We start from the raw sequence: 20,466 nt of genomic DNA, 5'->3' as shown, positions 1-20,466 counted from the left end.
GTAGCAACGTATACGCTGCTGTCAATTGTGCTCGATTTTGCTATAAATATATATTGTTTATCGTTAATTCGTCGGAAAAATTGTACATACAACAATTTCTTGCTATTTATTTCGAATAACGTATAATCTGGATTTATTCACTGCACACGTCTGACAACTAATTAATTTTTTTATTCTTCGTGAATGTCAAATGTGCTGATGTAATATTTACCCGATATTAATTCAATAGCTGACTTCTTTATTCGAGCAAGTATGTCAACACATCCTATAGTACTCCTCTCTCGAATTCGCTACTCTTTTTCGTAAATAATTAACAAACGAAGCCACATCGGAAATTTTGTCGGAGGAAAAAGTTGCTTGGAATATCCTGAAGAATCGCTCCTTAAACGGTGTCTGTTAAAGACACCCTGTAGAATGGGGTGGAACGTCATTGGGGGTGTAGGATTGTCGTTTAATTTCGCTTACGATGGCGGAGGTATCTTATCTGCGATGGAAGTTTGAGCGGTGAATGAAGTAGGAAGAACAGGTTCCTGGAGATGAGTGAGTGTATAAAGAGTAGAGGATAGAGTGTTTGGGTTCCCTGTTGAAATCAATTAAGTTTGTAAATATTAGTTTTTGAATAATCGAATTTAAATGTTTACAATACATCTTTTTAAATTATTATCACGCATCTGCATTATAAGTATATCGTTTAGATTATTAACGTTAGAGGCATAATTGTAAATTGTGAAATCATTTTGATAGCTATGCTGGTTCATTATTTCAAAAAATTGTTTGCAATTTCTATTTGAATTTGTTGCTCGTCGTTAGTGTTATCGTTTGTAGTTCTATCCGTGTAAAGTGGTACTTCTGCGTAAACTCGAATTACTATTTAATTCCCAGACGACCTTTTTAGTGCGAGCATTTACATTTTTACAGTAATCATGAATTTGGAATTTAACGAACTCTGCGTGGTTTGCAGGCAGGTTCGTTACGTATGCGTAACAATATTTCTTCTTTCGTCGAAACAAAACAATTTTTTGCATTTAACTAAATGCTGTGAATTCGTTGGTCGACAAATTCTATTCTTAAAACGTGCTTTCCATACAGTAAAAATTACCGAACTATTTAGGACAACCTTCATTTTCCATCGCACTGTTTCGATTAAAAATACAAAAAAAAAAAAAAAAAAACTCCACCGTCCGCTTCGATTTTTAACATGAAAAACATTTTGGGATTTTAAATTTCAGTTGGACGCAGTCTCGATGTAATACGAAAGAAATTAGCCACGGTTACGAAAGGACTGATCGCATCATCCGGCGTATTGGCGAGAAAGCGGAAGAAGTAGCTCGTAAAAGAAGCGTGCGCGAAATTTCGAAACGCAGGTGAAACGTCCGGCGTGCGGACGCGTAACGGCGACCGCGCGTCGGTCGATGCAACAAAATTGTTTAATAACGGATGAAACTTCCGGGCCAGCGGCGCGCAGGATGGCTCGCAGCGGGGTTTCCGCGCGCGGCCGCCGCGAACGCGGCCGATCCGCTCAGCCGGCGACATTGTGTAAAATATCATTGTTTGACAGCGCCAACGGCGGAGAGACGCTGATGACCGTGTCGCTTCCGGTACCGCTGCGAAACCTCGATAATCGAACCACCGGCCGGGAACACCGGAAATTCAAATTTCGAACCAGTTTTAATAGCGCCCTCGTCTATGCCTCAACTGGCGACTGTTCTGGGGAGCAGAACGGTTTTAGAATTTTACTCGAGAATGATAGCGATATCGAGCACTCGTGCGAACGATAGAGTCGTACAGGGATGGGCGAGTTTTTTTGGTTTGAGGGCCATTTTGTGAAAGCGGAGGTTAGAGAAGGGCCTCACCTTTTGAAATGATCGCATTCATTGGGTAACTTTGCATTTCAGAAAAGATATAAATTGTACCATAAAAATTACGCTAATTTCATATCATCCATAGTTGCAAGCACATTTAATTTTAGAATCAGTTTAATAAGAGATTCCTTATTATATTCCTATGACGCTTTTTATAATTTTTTTTTTAAATCAAGAGTGAAATTGTCGGTTCAAGACTGATTTTTCTGACTGTCTAGAAGGGCCATAAAAAATCTTAGTGGGCAGCTACTTGCTCGGCCATGGAATAGTAGGTTGAACACAATTGTTAATTGTTTTGGGATTTTTATCAAGTACTTGGACTTGATATGTGTAGCTTTGATTATTTAGCGATTATCTTTGATAGCTTTCCTTAATCAATGATATTTCTTCGTTAATTACTTAGAGATAGACATTAAAATATTATCATAAATGATAATTATTTCGCGATAATTAATTACGAGGCAGAAGAACAAGAATTTTCATAGAGATTTACAGAGTCAAAAATTGTATTAGTTTGACACGCAATGTTATAATGTACGTAATGAAATGATGAAACTTTAGTGAAACTGATCGTTTAGTTTAATCTGATCGAGCATAATCTATATACGAATTTCATATTTCGCGTTCTCGTGTCAGGAGGACTGGCGAAATCGATTGAAAACGAAAGAAAATGTGGAGCTTTGTGCGAAACCGCGATCTAAAAATGGCCATCGACGGTTAACTAGCCGCGGCGTAGAGCACAGAGTGGTCTAATTGTTCTCCCCTGACGGAAGTTCCGAGGAGATTTCCCCAGAGCGATCGACTCCTTCATCTCGGGCATAAAAGTTCCGCCGATAATTTCCGGAACTTGCCCAGGCGGAAATGGCGGGCAAAGAGGGCTCGATGGCTGCACTGAAATAAGAAAAAAATAAAAAAAAACCTTCGATTCGTGGCGGTCGTGACGTATTTATGAGAGCCGAAACCTTTCCTCTTCCCCGAGTGTTATGAATAATCATACGCGTGCGCCGGCGAACGAGGCACTTGCTCGCCTTTTCGAGCTACATTTTTTAGATGTGAATATTTTAAAATTCGAGGATAATCGAATGAGAGCGAAACTTTACTGGAGAGTCCCGTTTATGAGCTTCATCGTGCAGTTCATAGTGTGCACGGATGTTAAAATTTATTTAGTGGAGGAGTAATACATAATAACTGCGAGAAGAAAGATTTGTAAAGTTTTGAAATAGTTTTGGTGAAATTGAATAGTTGAAGAAGTGTAATTTGTCTAAAAGGAATTTTTTTTATTCTATATTTGAGTTTTAATGTATGTAATTGTGAGTGATTTATTCAATTATAATGATGCTAATGGTGACTACAGTTACTATACATTGCATTTCATATGCTTTCGTCTTACATATATATAAAAAAATCAACTGCAAATATCTTCAATAAGAATAATGTAGATAGCTAGTAACTGTTTTAATAAATATTTTTCTTTAATGTCGTAATTCTTCAATGTTCCATTGTAATTCAAAATTGTCTCCTATTTATCGTTATTTTAACTTGGAATTAAATTTTACCTTATACGTTAAAATAACAGATAATTAAAATTGCAAAAGTAATCCGATTTTAATATTCACTTTGCGCGAAGATTATCATTAACCTGTTTCGCAGGGCTCGAACTGAACCGTTGGACGTCAATAGTAATTCGATGCATGAGTGAAAACAAACCATTTCGAAAAAGGTTATTCTGCCGTTTAATGAGGATAGATATGCGCTGGCTTTATAGACCAGCAATTAATTGCATTAAACGAAGATTACCTTAAATAATGAGTAACTCTAAAGAAAACTGAAATAATTTTAGATTAAACTGTAATAAATAATTTCCAAGAATTGAATACGGCGTTTGAATATCATAAAATACATATTTATACGTCTGAAGCAACGATACGGTCAATGTATTTTTTTGCAATGCATTAATCAAATAGATATTTGTAATGATATCTTAATTTACTTATAACGACATTTATAAAACTATACGTAAAATTTATTAATTAATAATTAATTCATATATTTATTTCATTGATGTGGTGCAAAGAAAGGGTTGAAAAACATTGCTATATGCCATATTTATTTCTGTGGCTATGCTTTCTACGCATTGCTAACAAAACGTACTATTTATCCTTCTAGCAATAAATACAAAAATTGACGAACCCAGATTGCAAACAATCTATTGCATTGGAGCACAGGTTTCGCAAAATTCGCGCTTGCACAAAAGAGGAAGCGAGCGGGGCAACAACGGGGCTGATAAAAATACATCCAAGTTAAATTCATTGCTATGCCGGAATAATCATATTTCCCTAGACCGTGACGAGGAATTAACGTCCTTCAACTTAACTCGAACAGTGCACGCTTTAAATACGCGTTTCCCTTTACGCAACCCTAACGAGCCGACTTGGTACACGCCGTTGGCCACGTCGCGATCAAATTATCCCGGCCAGTCGTTAGAAGGGCGCTGACATTGAAGCTACGCGATAAATTCTGCCTTTATTAACAAACACCGTAACAACGCACGAGAATAGAGTTGGCGATGACTAAATTCTGAAGAAAAACTGATTCGAATCGAAGTAACGAAGAATCGATCCTTTTTTTCGCGAAATATATTTTTAGAATTACATTTCGATTTTCAACGCTTGCTGATAACAACTCTCTCATTAACCCATTCACCGTCAACTACGAGATGTCTCGTAGTAAGCGTATGTACCAACACTGCCGATTACGAGATATCTTGTAGTTTGCTTTATACGTTTAGATTGATTGCAATTGGTCACGGAATAAGTTTCGAGTCGTTTGTAATAAAAATTATTATCTAAGATGGCCTGTAAATGCCATTTCAGTACTATATCTGTAATATAATGTTATTACATTTTGTGAAATTTTATGTTTCCTGTAAAATAAAGTCTTGACACTTAGGACATATCTCGTAGTTTGCTCTACAAGTTTAGATTGATGGCAATTCGTCACGGAATAAGTTTCTAGGCGTTTGAGTTAAAAATTATTATCTAAGATGGCCTGTAAATGCCATTTCAGTACTATATCTGTAACATAATGTTACTACATTTTGTGAAATTTTATGTTTCCTGTAAAATAAAGTCTTGGCACCCAGGGCAAGGCGCTTTAAATTTCCCTGGCACTAAATGCGTTAACAGCTTCTTTTACGTTCGTCATGCGTTTCTAAATTACTCATATAATCGTTCACATCTCACGCATTCGTTTCATCCATTCCCACATTACTTAGAATCGAGAATGAAACCGCGAGGCCTGCTTGCGGCTGCGTTCATCTGTCAATCGGAGAGGGGATGTCGTAGAGAGCACCATCGAGCGTGTCGCGTTCCGTCGTTCGACTATTTTATTGAAATTGGGCTCCAAATGAAACGAACGGGCGCAGTATGCACGCCGCACTTTGTATTTCAGCCTGTTCAACCATACGCCCTTTACTCTTCCCGCTTTTTGATCACAGATGTCGCTACGCGTTCCATTACTTTACGCGGCTCAAGTGTTTCCTGTAATTTGCCTTTCCCGCCGCGTGACGAGCACCCACAAGCCCCCGCGCTACCGATACGGTCATTGTTTCCCCGTTCGCCGCCACCAGGCACTTTGTTTTCCGTCGTTGCGTCATGATATCTACTTGTTTGTTCTTTTGTTACCGTTTTTTTTTCTGTTTTCTCTGGTTTCGATTCCCTCCTTTTTTCTTCGTCTCTCAACGGTTTCGCTTTGAACGCAACCCCTTTTTCTCCTAATCAATTTCACCCATTCCATTAACACGTTATCATAAAGGTGTGTTGCTGCAAAGGATGGCAGGAAATTCGTTTTTTCTTCCGCGCGGTTTAGGTGCGCGATTTTTTATGGACGGTGTGCGCTTTTTTTTTTAATGCATACCAATTTTACGTGTTTCTTGTTCAACACGGTGTTGATTTAATAACCAGAGCTTTTTTCTTTTTACTGGCGCTCTTTGTCGCGGGTGGATTTAATTTTTTAGTTCAAGTTCTGTTTTTATAGTCGGTCTTTCGTATGTAATGGAGATTGTATCAGGAAAGTATGGCTTTTTTCATCAGGCCTTTTCTTTACAGTGAATTTTATGGACCTGGAGATATTTTAAATATATATTAATAGTTAGTAATAATGAAATTATTTGAATTTATTAATATATTGCTAAGAACTTTTTAATTAATGGAATTTGTATTATATATAGTTGTTTATTTGACACAAATAATGAAAATTAATAACGGAATATTTTTTTGCATAATTAATTAAGCGATACGTGAAAAATTTTCATTTTAACGAGAAATTTGTATAAAACAAAAATGTGGTAAATTTTGTTTCGTTTTGCGAATATTATCAAACTTGTAACTTAACAAAAACTTGTAACAAATTATTTGTGTTTTCGCCACCAGAATTTTACTAATAAGATATTTTTATAACAAATTATATTTTGACTGTTTTGTAAAATTAAACAAAATAGAAATAAATTCCTACTTTTCCTAAAGTAAGAAAAACTTATAAGGGGTAGTTTGAGACGTGTTCTTACTTTTTAATTTCTTATTATTTATCTAAATTAAGAAATATTTAACTTTGTCGAATACAATAGCCAATAAAAGCGAAGTTTTTACATAAATTTAGCTTCGTTATTCCTCTTGAGTTAATCAATATTTTTAATTGCTGATGTTTCTGATGCTGTTCCACGAGAAATTTCTTTAATACTAACGATTTTTAGTGCAAGATAAAGTACAATAAATTAGAAACAAGTTTACGTTATATTGCTTTGAACTGTAACAAATTACGATAGAAGTTAATAGCGAAGTGAACTTTTGTTGGAGAAGTTAAGCTAATCAAATTCTTCAAAAGAAGACCATTTAATCAATGAAAGTTGAGACAACGAAGTTTCTGTATTTTATTTTCAACGCTTTAATATTTTCCACTTGGTGTTCACTTTAAAAACCCCATTTTACGTTACTTTTTGTTAACACCTAAAAATTAAGGCTAAAAATTAAGGAGTTAATCCTGAAGATTCAGTTCACTTTCATTTGAATGCGTTTGGATGAGTAATCAAAGACAAAGAATCTGTTATCTTCACTTATTTCGACAATTTATTAAATCAATAGCCACTTTTAAGGACATTTTCTCCTTATTATATCTAACATTAAACAATTTGAAATATAAATTTCATTGTAACAATAGTAATAGTTAAGGAGCCGTTATGATGCTAGATTTTCTGTTTCCTTATTATATTCATATTTCTAACAATAGCAACTTTAGTCTAACAATATTATATTCATATTTCTAACAACTAACATATTTTTAACAAATGTTAATAACCTCATTCACCAAATTTTCGAATTTTATGTTCCAGTGTCATAGTCTAGGCGGTTCTTATAGGTTTATTGCATCCCCTTTGCGTCACACGGGGGTGAAGCTGTACCTGCGAGCTATCATTAGCCAGAAAAAACCATTCCATTTCTAAACTTTGCTCGACGAATAAAATTGAAGAAAACCCTTTCGTACTTTTTGATAAAATGTAAGTCAACGAATTTGGGTGTATCATTCTTTAATATAAGCCACTATGAAAACTATTATATACGTATTGTCATACTTACAAATATTAGTTGAAATTCTGCCACCATCACTCATTAGTTATCATACGTTCGTTTCTTTTACTCATGCTGAACTCCCTCACATTCCAACTTCTTTCTAACCCTTCTACACTGTCATAGCTCAAAGTTCAGTTCACCTAAATCTTTAAACAGTCCTACTCTCTCATATCTCGTCAGTCTTCGTCTTGTCACGCGCACCTCTGAAACTTTATAATAAAGTATCGTTTCCATAAAACGTCGATCTTTAATTACCTCGATCTACGTGTCACCTCCAAAACCCATTTCAATTCGTCGAGGTGTTGAGACAGAACCGGACAACACAGTATGTTCGAAGAAAACAGATCAGATCGGCATCATTTTTCTAAAGCGGCATATCTAACCATCTGAAATATCGTTTAATACTAAATAAATTTTGTTTACCGTTTTCAACTTGCCTTATACCTTTAGTTATCCATATTCGTTCGTCATTAACGTTAACGCGCGAAGCGAGCATATCTGAAATACTATTTTTTCGTATTGAACATCTGATTTACTCACGTCTGAACAAAAATGTTTGCGATAGAACGAGCCTTAAGGAGTTTATGTTGAATTGTCGATGTTAGCAGAGAGTCGATCGTGCAACAAACATATAAAATATTTATCGATAAGATTGATTTTAAAAACAACTACTTTCAAACATTCTTTTCATTGAAATTAGAGATTTTAGATATTTTTATTAGTATCAGGGCGGCAGTATTTACTTACAATCCCTGTGAGAATACGTGGAGGGATTAAATAGTTGCAGTTACTTACAGTTTAAACGTTTTAATGTTTTATATTTACCCAAACGCAAAATTACACGTTTATTAGCTCATTCGTGTTCTAACTCGCGACGTTTTGCAACATTGATACAAACGTGCGTTTACGTATATTTCCACGAGCAAACGCACGTGTGTACATGCAAATGGGGGTGGAAAATTGGGACCCGCATTCGCTTACTTGGTTATAGCGTCAAGTGGATGAATTTCGAACAGGTGTACACGGGAGTTAAAAGCGCAATTACCGTACATTAAAAATACAGATTTTTTTATTTACATGTAGCAATGGATATCGGTAAATAGACAGTCTATATTTTGTTAATAATAAATGTGTAATGAAGTAATTAGGAACGAGAGACTGTAATAGAATTTTAGAACAATTGTGCCAAAGAAAGCATTTACCTGATGTCACCGTTTTTTTCATATTTAAGTTACACAAATTTTTATTTTTTAATTTTCAACGTTAAAATTATTTTTAAAATTAACGATTTTAGTTGTATGTAATAACAATAAACAGGTGTAACAGCTCAACAAATAATATGGAATGATTGTTTATGAAAGAAATTTGCTGAATTAAATAATGTGAAATGTTTTGAAATGAGCAGTATCGTGAATAATGAAATATTAAAATCGAAGCAATCGTTTTTATATAAATGATTGCTCGTGAAATACTTTGGTACAGATTACAACTGTACAACAATTATTAAAATAAAATGCAACAGGTGCCTTATTTAAAATAATATACAGAGGGTATTTTTCATTTCTTCTTTGATAATTTCGAATTTATTTTTAATGCATATGCCATTTACAAAAATTATTCATTTTGAATATCAAAGTTTCGAATTCTTTTTATTGAATATCTTGTTAAATCGACTTTAAAAATTAAATAATGAATTTTATAATTTTTTTTATTTTCAATATCAAATTTTATATCTTTTTTTGTTGTTAATATTTTGTGAAATCAATTGTGATACAAATACTACAACTGATAATTAAATAAATGAGATTCTGTGATAAGTTCAAAACATTACACATTTAATATTATGAGAATAATACCCAATATAAAAGCTTCCACCCCATTGCTGCAAAACTAGAAACTATTATACACATTAAGCATTAAAAAACTAGCACGCAATACAAGAAACAGAGAATTAAATAGTTCCTCTTTAATTAATAAAACTAATAATTTTTTATTACATTGCGATTATTACACGAACACTGTCCACATTTGCAAATTACTTACCATACAGTGTCCATTACTAACTAACATTCTCCACTTATCGATCAAATTACATAAACATATTTAATTACTAATAACTACCGTTGATTTCCTTCCAAGAGCACGTCTGGCAAAAGTAATAATTCATTCTCGAGCCACTTGGAGTAGATCCGAATCGAATCGAAGTTGAGCCTTCGATTATTGTTTTACGAGTGTTAAGGATTTCCGCGTGCTCAGCGTACGGATAAAGGTTGCACGTTTCAACTTTCTTCCTAGACACATATATATATATATATATATATATATATATATATATATATATATATATATATCTTCTTTTCAACAGCATTCCCATCCCACACTTATTTCGTTGGATTTCTGATTTATGTCCTCTCGCGAGGAGGCTCCCCTCGAGGATCGCTGGTGGGTATTTACTTTTTCCGACCTCGAAATGCTTCCGCCATTATTGCTGCAAGCGATGGTCCCGCTGTAGGACGTAATTTTCGCGGTGGATTTGCTGTCAGGTACTCGCGTCCCTAAGAGGAAATCTACTGTTTAAAGATTAATTTTGTTTAATTGCAATTCTGTTTGCCTCCCATTGCAACGCGTGACAGAGGAGATGTGGGTTTAATGATGTTCTGTTATAACGTTCGTAATCGACTGAAGCATTACAGTTCGAGTTCTCGTGTTAGTTACAAAAATGTGTTTATTGAAAGTGTGACCAGAGAATTTTTGGTTTTCTCAAAGTAAATCAGTTTTTCGTTGAAAAAAGACAGTTAATATTTATATTGTTCTCGAAAGATCGAGGATGTTACAAATAATTTTGTTAATTGATTTTTTATTCTCTGTTATCAAAAATTTAGTTATTATTGCATTTAGATTTTATTTAGCTTAAATAAATGTAAAGTGCAACTCAGATTTTCTTAAAATAAATAAAGTCTAAATATATTTTCAATATGTTTGAGGAATAATATGACTATATAATATTTATTTTTTATAATGAAATAATTTTACAATAGGATACTGGATAATACAATAATAGTAATGAATAATAATATAATTTTTAATTAAACAAGTACAAACAGTATTCAATTTTTGGAGTTGAACAAATGTAAATACTAAATATTAAATCAAGAAATTGCATTTTTTTATTATTGAAGCAGCCAACATGCGATCAAGCTTTAAATTTTAAAAAATGTTTGGAATTAAATAAACATTTATTACTCAACTAAATATTTTTTTTTCAAAGGATTCTGATATAGTAGAGCAGATAAAAATTCTAAGGACAGTTAACAAATACGGTTTTTTATATAAACATTGAGAATATTTACTATAGATCGGAATCACTGTTCGTTTAAAAATAAACTGTTACGAATGAAATAAAACACTCGACGTTAAATACATCTTAATTTCAAATATAAATAGAAGCGTATTTTTTGCAAGAAAAAAGAAAAGCTATTAAGAAAGTAAGTGATCGTTATTAAAACAGTCCCGTGAAGAACCGATACATCGATGGCCACTTTTTTCTCGGTCCCTAAAGCAACAGCAAAAGTAATTATCCTTTGGAACGCTTGGTTAACTGACCACGACTATTTGAATGGTATAATCGTAGCAGAGAAACGACCTTTCGGATCACTTTTTCCAAGCTCGAGGAATGAGAACAAATCGCGGACAATAGGATCCAGGGAATAAGGAAGTCGCGAGCGTGGGAGATGCGTCCTCCTAGTTTCGTCTCACGCCATTATTCCTCGGGTAATTATTTGGTATTGTGGCGATCCTACACTCACCACCAGAGGAATCACGCCGTAAACAGTTTCCCAAGTCCTCGCTTTAATATCGTCCACGTGAAATAATCACGTGACAACGCGTATACAGGGTGAGTCGAAATTCGTCGATAAAAATCATAGATCATTTAAAATTAAATAAAATTTCAATGTGACAGTACTTTAATTTATTTGAATTAAATCAAATTTAAATAGAAGAGTCCTGGGTTTATTCATAATTATAATTAAAATAATTAATACAATTTTTACATGTTTTTTTACACACATGTATCAATTTAAAAATTAATTATACCTCTTATACTTGAACAGTCTCCTCCATTAATCCATTCACTAGTCGCGTGAAACTTTTCAATCAACTTTGTGTCATCGGTACGTATCTCCAACAAGAAGCTTTTTTTTAACGGAACAAGCTTCCCGAATATTTCATACTAAACTTTCGTTCCAAGAAACTAGCCCGTCAACAGATAAGTCGTTCAATTTTACTATCTGAGACTTCGACTCTGTATTTGAATTATTAAAACAACATCTATTAATTTATCACTTCGTTTGTACGTATTCATTAACCAGTTACCTACAGTTAGATACAGAATATGTGCGACTATTACAATATAGAATTAAGTTGAAACAAAATTACTGCTTTAATCTTTGATTCTATCACTAATAGGGCTTTGGGAACTGTTCTGAGGTGATGAATCTACGAAAAAAGAGATCTGTTTCAAGCAAAGTTGTTTATTTGCAATTTCATTTGAAGTGAAAACGATAATCTTTTTAAATAATAATTTTCTTTTTAAATCTTCGAAAAGAGAAATATAATTACTATGATTTATTCATTTACATAACAATTCATACACAAACAATTATTGTTACTTACATTTCGTTTTGGCCTTTAAATACTTGAGGAGCATCTTCAAAACGAACACATTTCAGTTCTCACTAAAAATCACCATTTAAGTCAATTTCAACTAATTTGTACGCATGACGAGTATGCTCGTCATAACCCAAAACATTACTACGAACAGAAGTAACAATACATACATAAGTCCAATACCTTAGATGTAATCGATGACCCATAAATGACCGAAGCATCCGCAGCGCGGGGGACCGAGAATACGCGTACGCGTGTAAAGTGAAAGGGTTGGGGTTGAATACGCAGGGTTACTCGAAGCCTCGTCGAATTTCTATTTGCCGTAGGTATCCACCGATCCCGATTTAGCGTTAATATCCGGCTCAGCGTGTCGGTCAATTCCCACTCGATGTCTCCTGTTGGATGCCGATGCGGCCCGTTCCGCTATCAACTGGGATGGCTGGCCATCAGCCAGCCCCGCTCCATTTCAACGTATTCCTCCGGCCTATTGCGGCCGCATGCGTCTAGTAAAACTCTTAAAACGCGCCTCTCCCACTCCTCCTCCGCCGGTAAATTTCGCGTTCCGCGCGATATCACCGGCATGTCGTAATTAGCGAATCGGCCGCTCGCCAAATCGCCGATAAAATATCGATCGACAGGCGGGACGCGGGCGCTGGTAATCGCGATTACGATAACGCTGGCTCCGCGAGCGTTCACCACCGCCAGTAGCGAGGGGGTGGTAGCCCCTCGTGGTTAACGATCGTCATCGACGTCTCGTTTTCGCGTTTATCCCCGCGATCGACTCTTTTTCTCGAGTTCTGAATATTGTGGAAAAGAGCGCCTGGGGAGGCGTGACTCGTTGCCAGGTATTGCCGGATCGAAGCGACCCGAAGGGGCTGGCGACGGCTGGTTATATTGATGGATTTTTTATCGTTCCATCTGCATCATTCGATATAGTTGCGTTACAAATGTGGATTAATTGAGGGTAGGTGCTTACGAAACGTCGAAATCTGGATACTTGTTGAAGTATGGAGGAAATTTCGAATTCTTATCGTTTGGATATTTGTATGTATTATATTTTGTAATTCGAGTCTCTTGAAATTTTGGTAAAAACAAGTATGAAATCAGTTAATACAATAAAATGGTCTGCAGTTGATAAAGAATGAAGTCGATTAAATAAGAGGAGAGATCTTGTAAATATTTTGTAAACAACATACACTTAAATGTTGATTTCAGCAAATAGAATAAAATATATCTACACACTCCTTTTAAGACAAACTCAGGTTTCCGATTTTGATGGTTTCGGGAATTTAAAGATTAGAATAGAAACCATCCCTAACTTCAAATCAAAATAGGATAAAATAGAAACTATTAATCAAAGACTATTAATCAAATAATATTATATTAGTGCTAATAAAAGAAAATTGCTAATACTATTCGAAATAAAACTACGTAACAAAGAATAGCCAAGACGATTATAAAATAAAATCATATTACTTCAATTATATTATATTCATCAAATTAATTCAATAAAATTAAAATATAGTTGGGAACACTATACGATTATTTTAGAACAGAATGCTTGAGAGAAAATTCACAAGCACTTATTAAATAAAAATTCATATGCTTAAAGAAATATGCAAAATTTAATAAACTCTAATGATTTTCCATAAGGAATTAAAAACAAGTCCATACAAAATTAATAATATTTTAAGATTTGCAGCGTCATTATCTCGAAATTTTCAATTACTTTTATTCGTATTGTACGTATGTAACGCGTGTAATTAATTTGTGCAAATAAAATAAACTCTCATAATTCGTTTACAAAAAATTGACGAGCAATTTGTAATTATCATTTCGTTTTTAGTGGACAAAGCTTGTATGAGTTGTTGTCATACGTACAAAAGGCCCCTGGAGGAACACATTTCAATAGCCATTTGAATTTACGCAAGATTGTTTCTCTTTTTATTTTTATGGTAAATGTCCTCGTTGTCATTAATTCGGTTCTTCTGGAATGTGTCAAAAATGGCAACGAGCCGTCAGCGGACGAAACGAATAAAATTCTCCTCCGCGTTCTCCGTCACTCTTTGTCCCCTCTCGAGAATCCTTTTAAACTGGCGCTTGGAAAAAGAAAAAAATAAAACGTTAATCCTGGATTAAAAACTGATCTGAGGATTGGGGTTAATTTTTCAGAAGCTGCTGTCATTGGCGGTATCGCGATGAAAAAACAAGATGTTAAGTTGAGGTTTATATTATTTTTTTCATTTTGTGGAATTTATTTCCTGTTTATTTGTTTAATTTGTTGTTATTTGATATATTTAGGCATATAACATCACTATATTTGATACTTTTAGGTATTATACATTTAAATATAGCAGTTTCCATATACATAAAATAGTATATATAATATACATATGAATGAATAATATATATTATAATAAAACATATATATGTATGTATATAATATACTTGTAGTAAGGAGGATTACACGGAAGCTAGTATATTTGGGTATAGAATAGTTAAAAATGTCAAATTTAGTGACGTAGAATGCCAAAATATGTCAAATAACAACATACTAAATAAATTGTACGAAAATAGAAAAATAATATAAATAATATAACTATTCTCCATCTAATATATTTGGAGTAAGGAATATTATATAGAAACTAGAATATTTATTCACTTTGTTTCATTTTAAAGCTGATTTTCACCCCTAAAATGTGGAACACAGCAGATAAATAAAAATATCCATGAAATGCATTCTTAATAATTTTCATAAAAGTATTCAACTCGCAATGTTCCCTCGTCAGATTAATTATACGTTCCAACCACGAAGCTAACGTGCAATTTACATCCTAATAAATCGAGGGTATTGCACGGCCAGTTTAGAAGTTCTCAACGCATCGCGTTCCCAAAAAGCTTTACATCTACTGTGTCCACCATTCTGTAACAGTTTCAGCGTTGAAGGTTATTTTAATTGCAAATATTACCACGTTTTCGTTTAATTTTTTCGATGTTACATTGAAATTGATTTAATATTACATCAAGTAGGACAGTAAGATAACAGAGACAAACAAATCTACGATTCCCAGTTGTACGTAAACCGTTGAATGACAAACATTGAATGTGAAGTGCAGTGGAACAGAAAATGGGTCCTTATCGTTGGTAGCAAACACTCGAAAACAAACGCAAATAGTGAAACATTCGAACAAGCAATTACTGCCTTCTATACAACATATGCACTGTATAATTTACCAAATGGTTGTTTTTGCTACACTTTCATATATTTCTTTGAACATTGAATATTTTTATTATTAATTTAATTATACCTCGAGATATGATATAATTAAATCTGATTATTTGTACCATTGTATATGTAAGCCGTTATTTTGAAAATGGTACAAGTCCATTTATATTAAAATCGAGATAATTAAAAGTTTGAATCAATTTAAAAATATTGATAACAAATAAAATGGTAGTCTAATGTTTTTGCGTTTCTAACGATACGTAATCTATCATCATAATTAGCATTATTAATAGTGTTTAAGAGATAATATGTTTTGGATGGTTATACAATGAACTTGAGCCACGTTGAAAATGAATGAAATAACTTTTTTAACATGGAAAAAATAAATTTCGCTTGTAATAAAAGTATATACTTTTTAAATTTATAAATATATATACTATTTTATGTTATAAAATTATATAATATTCATCTTTTATTCGTTATGAAGGAAGTGTTATATTAAAATTAATAATATTTGGCAACTAATTATTCATTCTTCTCCAATTTATGTACACGGGAAGGATTTAAAATAATTACGGTGTGCAGATCGTATTTAGTCTATTAAAATCGTAAATTTGTTCTATTTTAGCGTTGTAATTGGCCTTGTTTTTTCGTATATTTATATCAAATAGATATTATCAAAGTTTCTTTTTAGTTTTCTTCAAGGCGGTGGTAAATCAAAAATTTTGAATAGTGCATCATCGTTCATCGATGTCTTCTAAAACATTTTATACAGTTCAGTTCTCAAAAATCGCATCGAATATATTTTTCATCAATTCACTTTCTCTACTAGTATTTTTTCTGCTGGTAGTATTTCAAAATAAAAATTTTTATCATTCCATTGACTACCTAATTTTTCTTCTTAAAAACTTAGGGATTTTAAATATATTATTCACAATTTACTTCAAAATTACTAGATAACATACAAATGTTAATATTAAAATAGCTAATTTGATTTTTTTCAAAAGTGGACTTAAGCCACTTTCAAAATAAAATGTGCTCTCTTTTTATTTTTCAGTGTTAACAGCTTTCGATTTGTATCACAAATTATTACATTAATAATTATGGAGCTATGTAAGTGAATAATATCAACAAGTAAGCAGTTTTGGAAAAGTCAACTTCGGAATTAAGAATTATTATTATTTCTTAAATTTTTCTTGTAAAATATTTGCACACTCTTTCGTGTAGACAATGTGTGACACTTTGTGTCTCTAAATTATTTTATTTTAATTAAGCTAAATTTAGTTCGTCGAAGTATAATTTAATATTCTTTATTGATAAATGATGCGGAACAACTATGCAATGTTTTTATAGAAATTAGATCAATTTGAAGATATGCCATCTTTCTCGTCTCACAGTGTATATTATTTTCATGTCCCTTCTTTTTTTATACATTTCTTCCAGTATTTATAAACGAGACTATTAACGGTATTAATGGGATGTTCACATCGGATTTGACGACGCAGATCCCATTAAAAAAAAGCACTAAAGCGCCTGTTCCATTTATTTCTGAAACAGTCGAAGCGTTTCGCAGTTGCGTTAATTTAATTTCGAACCGGACTAATTAATTTAATTTCCAAGTGAAATTAAATTTACCCTCTTTAATTTTCTTTCGCCGGATGATTCGTTCATCGGTTAAAACTTCCCCCAGAATTTTCAATCTGTTTTGCGATATCGCCACACACGCCGAACAAAAACTTGTTTTCCTATCTAATTGGAAGTTGATTGAATTTTTGATGGAGCCTCCGTCGAGGCTTAAATTAAACTAGTCGTTTAATTCCGCTCATTTCGAAGTTCTCCCCCATCGCGTCGAATATTTAATGGACGTTCAAAACTCGAATGCGATTAAAAATCACGTTTCCTTTGTATTTTTTTTTCTTTTTTTAATCTGACAGAAGACTAAATCTGTAACATTCCATGAAAATACAAAAGCTTTTTTTAACGAATTAGGTGTTACGCGAAAGAGGTTGTGTGCGTGGAATTCTACCTTCATTATTATCCAAATTTCAAACGACCGAATGGAGCTTTGAAACAGAAAATTGTTTCATCGAAATGAAAATGATGCGTCGCGTTAATTAAATTATTTTCATATTCGAGGACATCTTTTCGACGTTTCTAGATGTTTAGTTGATAAACGAGTCGCCATTGAGAAAATAAATCAAGTATTAATAAAAGTTAATATATAATCTAGAATAAATTAATAAATAAATAAAAAATAATCGTTCTAGTAAAGAATTTAATCCACTGTGTGCTGAATGGTCACCAAATGAATAGATTATAAATTACTGTATGTTGATTGTTACAATTTTGAAGTCGAAGGAATCGAGTACAACACGTTTTAAATTCCAAGGAAAGATTTTATTCACAAAGTATGTGAATTCAATATTATGAATATGAAAAGCTGCTCTGGTTCTTCGGGGCTGGTATTTAAAGAATTTAGAAGGAGCTTGGGAAAAGATATTTTCAAAGGTTGGAGGAGACAGCCAAAGGTCAAGGATGAGTAATATTTAGGGTATATGACTGAAATAAATTGGTATTTGCAAAAGGTAGTGACGATGACCATGACTCATGAAATGGCTCATGAGTTGGCATTCAATATATCGAAATATGTAATTATGATTATTAGTAAATATTATTAGTAAATGCAAGGTATGTTGATAAATTGGGATGAAAATGAGCTACGCGTTTGGGGTTAACTTATTGAAAGAACGGTTTTTTTCAATTGTAGCCAAATCGATTATAATGCTCAATATAGCATTATTGCTGTAATTACGCTATATATGTATTTAATATACGAGGAAATTAGTATAACCTTGAATTTATGGTGAATTATATTTGCGGCGAAATGATGTTGGGACGGCACAAAAACTCGACTCCCTGTAACGTAACCATCTTCGAAATTCTTTTTTCTGGCGTTCTCGAAGGTCGCGGTTTGAATTATCCTTTTTTGTCTTCGCTCGTGCCTTTTAAGCAACTCTCCACCTTTTCTTTCTCGCGGGGGCCAAACACCGAGCGAAGGATGGAAGGAAGGAGAATTTTCCTTCCTACGGAACTTGGGGACGCCAAGTCCGGAAAATAATTATTTGTCGTATTTCCAACTCGAATTCCAACTCGACGTTCTGGCTCGAAATTTATGAGCACAGCTTCGATCGGATCTCTTGAAGAAGTCTCGGTCCTCGCGCGCTACACATTCAATTATCATTATTCTGGGAATTGAAAAGTGAAATTTATTTATAATCGAAGAAAGACACTTTTCGTTGCTCTTCTTAAAATGAACTCGCGCACATTCTTTTATACGTTCATTCATCGAACATTCTCGATTCTTTTTCCTGGTTTTTTATGCATTCCCTTGTATTTCTCTCTTACGAGTGTAATTTATGCGTACACACTTGTGCATAAAATTTGGAATATCCTCGAATGTTGATTACTCGAATATTCGCAATTTTACTCGAGAACATTCACAATTAGATCTTTACGATTTATAAACGTTCACACCTCATTCATTTCTGGTACCCCACATTATTTTAAGAGTTTCACACGTATTAATGACTCGATTAACTCGTATTACATCTCTATCAAAATAAAACGATGAACAATAGAACTTGCAATCTGGAATACGCGAAATTAAAATAAATTCCCGAGCGATTGATGGAGGCGACATTAAAAAATGGTGCGCACAGGGGGAAACTCGAGGGGCCGCGTTACTCGCGCGATATTCATAAATTCCACGGATTAAACCTCTAAAGTATGAAAAATAGCGTAATAAGCGTGGAGGTACACGCGAGCGAATATGAAGAAGGCTGCGAGTCTGGATATTAATTCGCAGAGAGGAAGATCGCCGCGCGTTCTCCACACTGGATTCAATTTCCGCGTCACCATAATGGCTGCCGTCCCCGGAACTTTCCTCTATCCAAACATCGAGGGAAATCGGTCGGGACTCGCTCGTGGAAACACTTGTCCACCTTTTGGCCATTCGCATTAAGTGGCTATCAAAGTTCCAGGACTGCTACCGATTTCGCGAAGAATCGCCATTCCACGTCCCACGGAATACCGTTCAGGTGAGACGACGCGCCCTTTTTTCCTCGACTTTCGAGCAATCTCGAGTGGTCCTCGTCGCCAGTATTTTCGGAGCCACCCAGAGTACCACCGGTCGTGATATACAATTCCGCGCGATGCACTTCGAAAGTTGGTCCATCTGGAAAATCGCAGGCGTCCTTTCCTTCGTGGACCGCCTCGCCGAGTGGCCACTTCGGTTCATCGTTCTTAAACTACTTTCACAATTTTGCGATACTCGGACCCTGCGCGACGGGGGATGGCCCCGTTCAAGGGCGCGCGCTACGACGATGGCAACGTTTTATACGGGGGATTAAATATTTGCCGAAACTTTAGATTGCTCGCCATCTGTTGACCTCCGAAACGAGATCTTGTATGGTAATTTTGGTGCAGCTATGCCACGAGTTCTCGATCTTATGCTCGTGGGCGCACGTGCGCTATTTACATGTATTCGCGGCAAAGTGCTGAAATAATGAAAAAAATTAAAGTTTAGAATCAAAGAAAATAAATGAAGAGTTACTTTAATTTTTAAAATCTTGCTAGCGAGAAATTCGTTAAACTGGCTACACTGAATGTCTGTTATAATCATGATGCCCACATTGGCTTATTTGTTGTATTATTTATTAATTTAATTATTTTGTAATCGCGCTGCTAAATCGTTGAGAACCTTTAATCTAGGAGATGTTGGTTCGATAGAAATGTTTAAATTGTAACTTTGAAGTCCTTTTCGTTTTTGAATGTCACTTGTACCAATTGTTTGTAAATTTGTTTTAATTTTGTCAGTGTAAAAAAAGTGAGGTCTCAACTTTTTGTAAATAAAGAACAGAAAGAAAAATTAAATACTTTAGTCTTCAAAGTAAACTCCATGGGCTTTTGTGCAATTTTGAACAACCATAATCTTTTATTTAATTACTCAAATAGTACTTAATAAGAACCACTGTTTTTCTATCTTCAAACTTTGAAATTTTTAGCTCCAAAAAAAAATTTTGTAACA

The 20,466-nt window shown here is 34.0% G+C and overlaps 2 protein-coding genes across 3 annotated transcripts in view; one reads left to right on the top strand and one right to left on the bottom strand.

Moving 5' to 3' along the window:
- LOC143427034 (tetratricopeptide repeat protein 39C-like) overlaps positions 1–8,172 on the bottom strand; it is a 98,613-nt gene extending 90,441 nt beyond the window's left edge. The window contains exon 1 of the mRNA XM_076900838.1: positions 8,167–8,172. The gene's annotated coding sequence lies outside the window, so the exon portion shown is untranslated. The remainder of the gene's footprint in view (positions 1–8,166) is intronic.
- Positions 1–20,466, top strand: part of Stet (stem cell tumor) — a 575,614-nt gene that overhangs the window by 78,963 nt on the left and 476,185 nt on the right. The gene's annotated exons all lie outside the window — the stretch shown is intronic.

Source organism: Xylocopa sonorina, chromosome 9, assembly GCF_050948175.1.
Source record: "Xylocopa sonorina isolate GNS202 chromosome 9, iyXylSono1_principal, whole genome shotgun sequence".
NCBI classification, from domain to species: Eukaryota; Metazoa; Arthropoda; class Insecta; order Hymenoptera; family Apidae; genus Xylocopa; species Xylocopa sonorina.
Note: the sequence above shows the minus strand (reverse complement) of the source record. Positions and strands in the feature narration are given on the sequence as shown.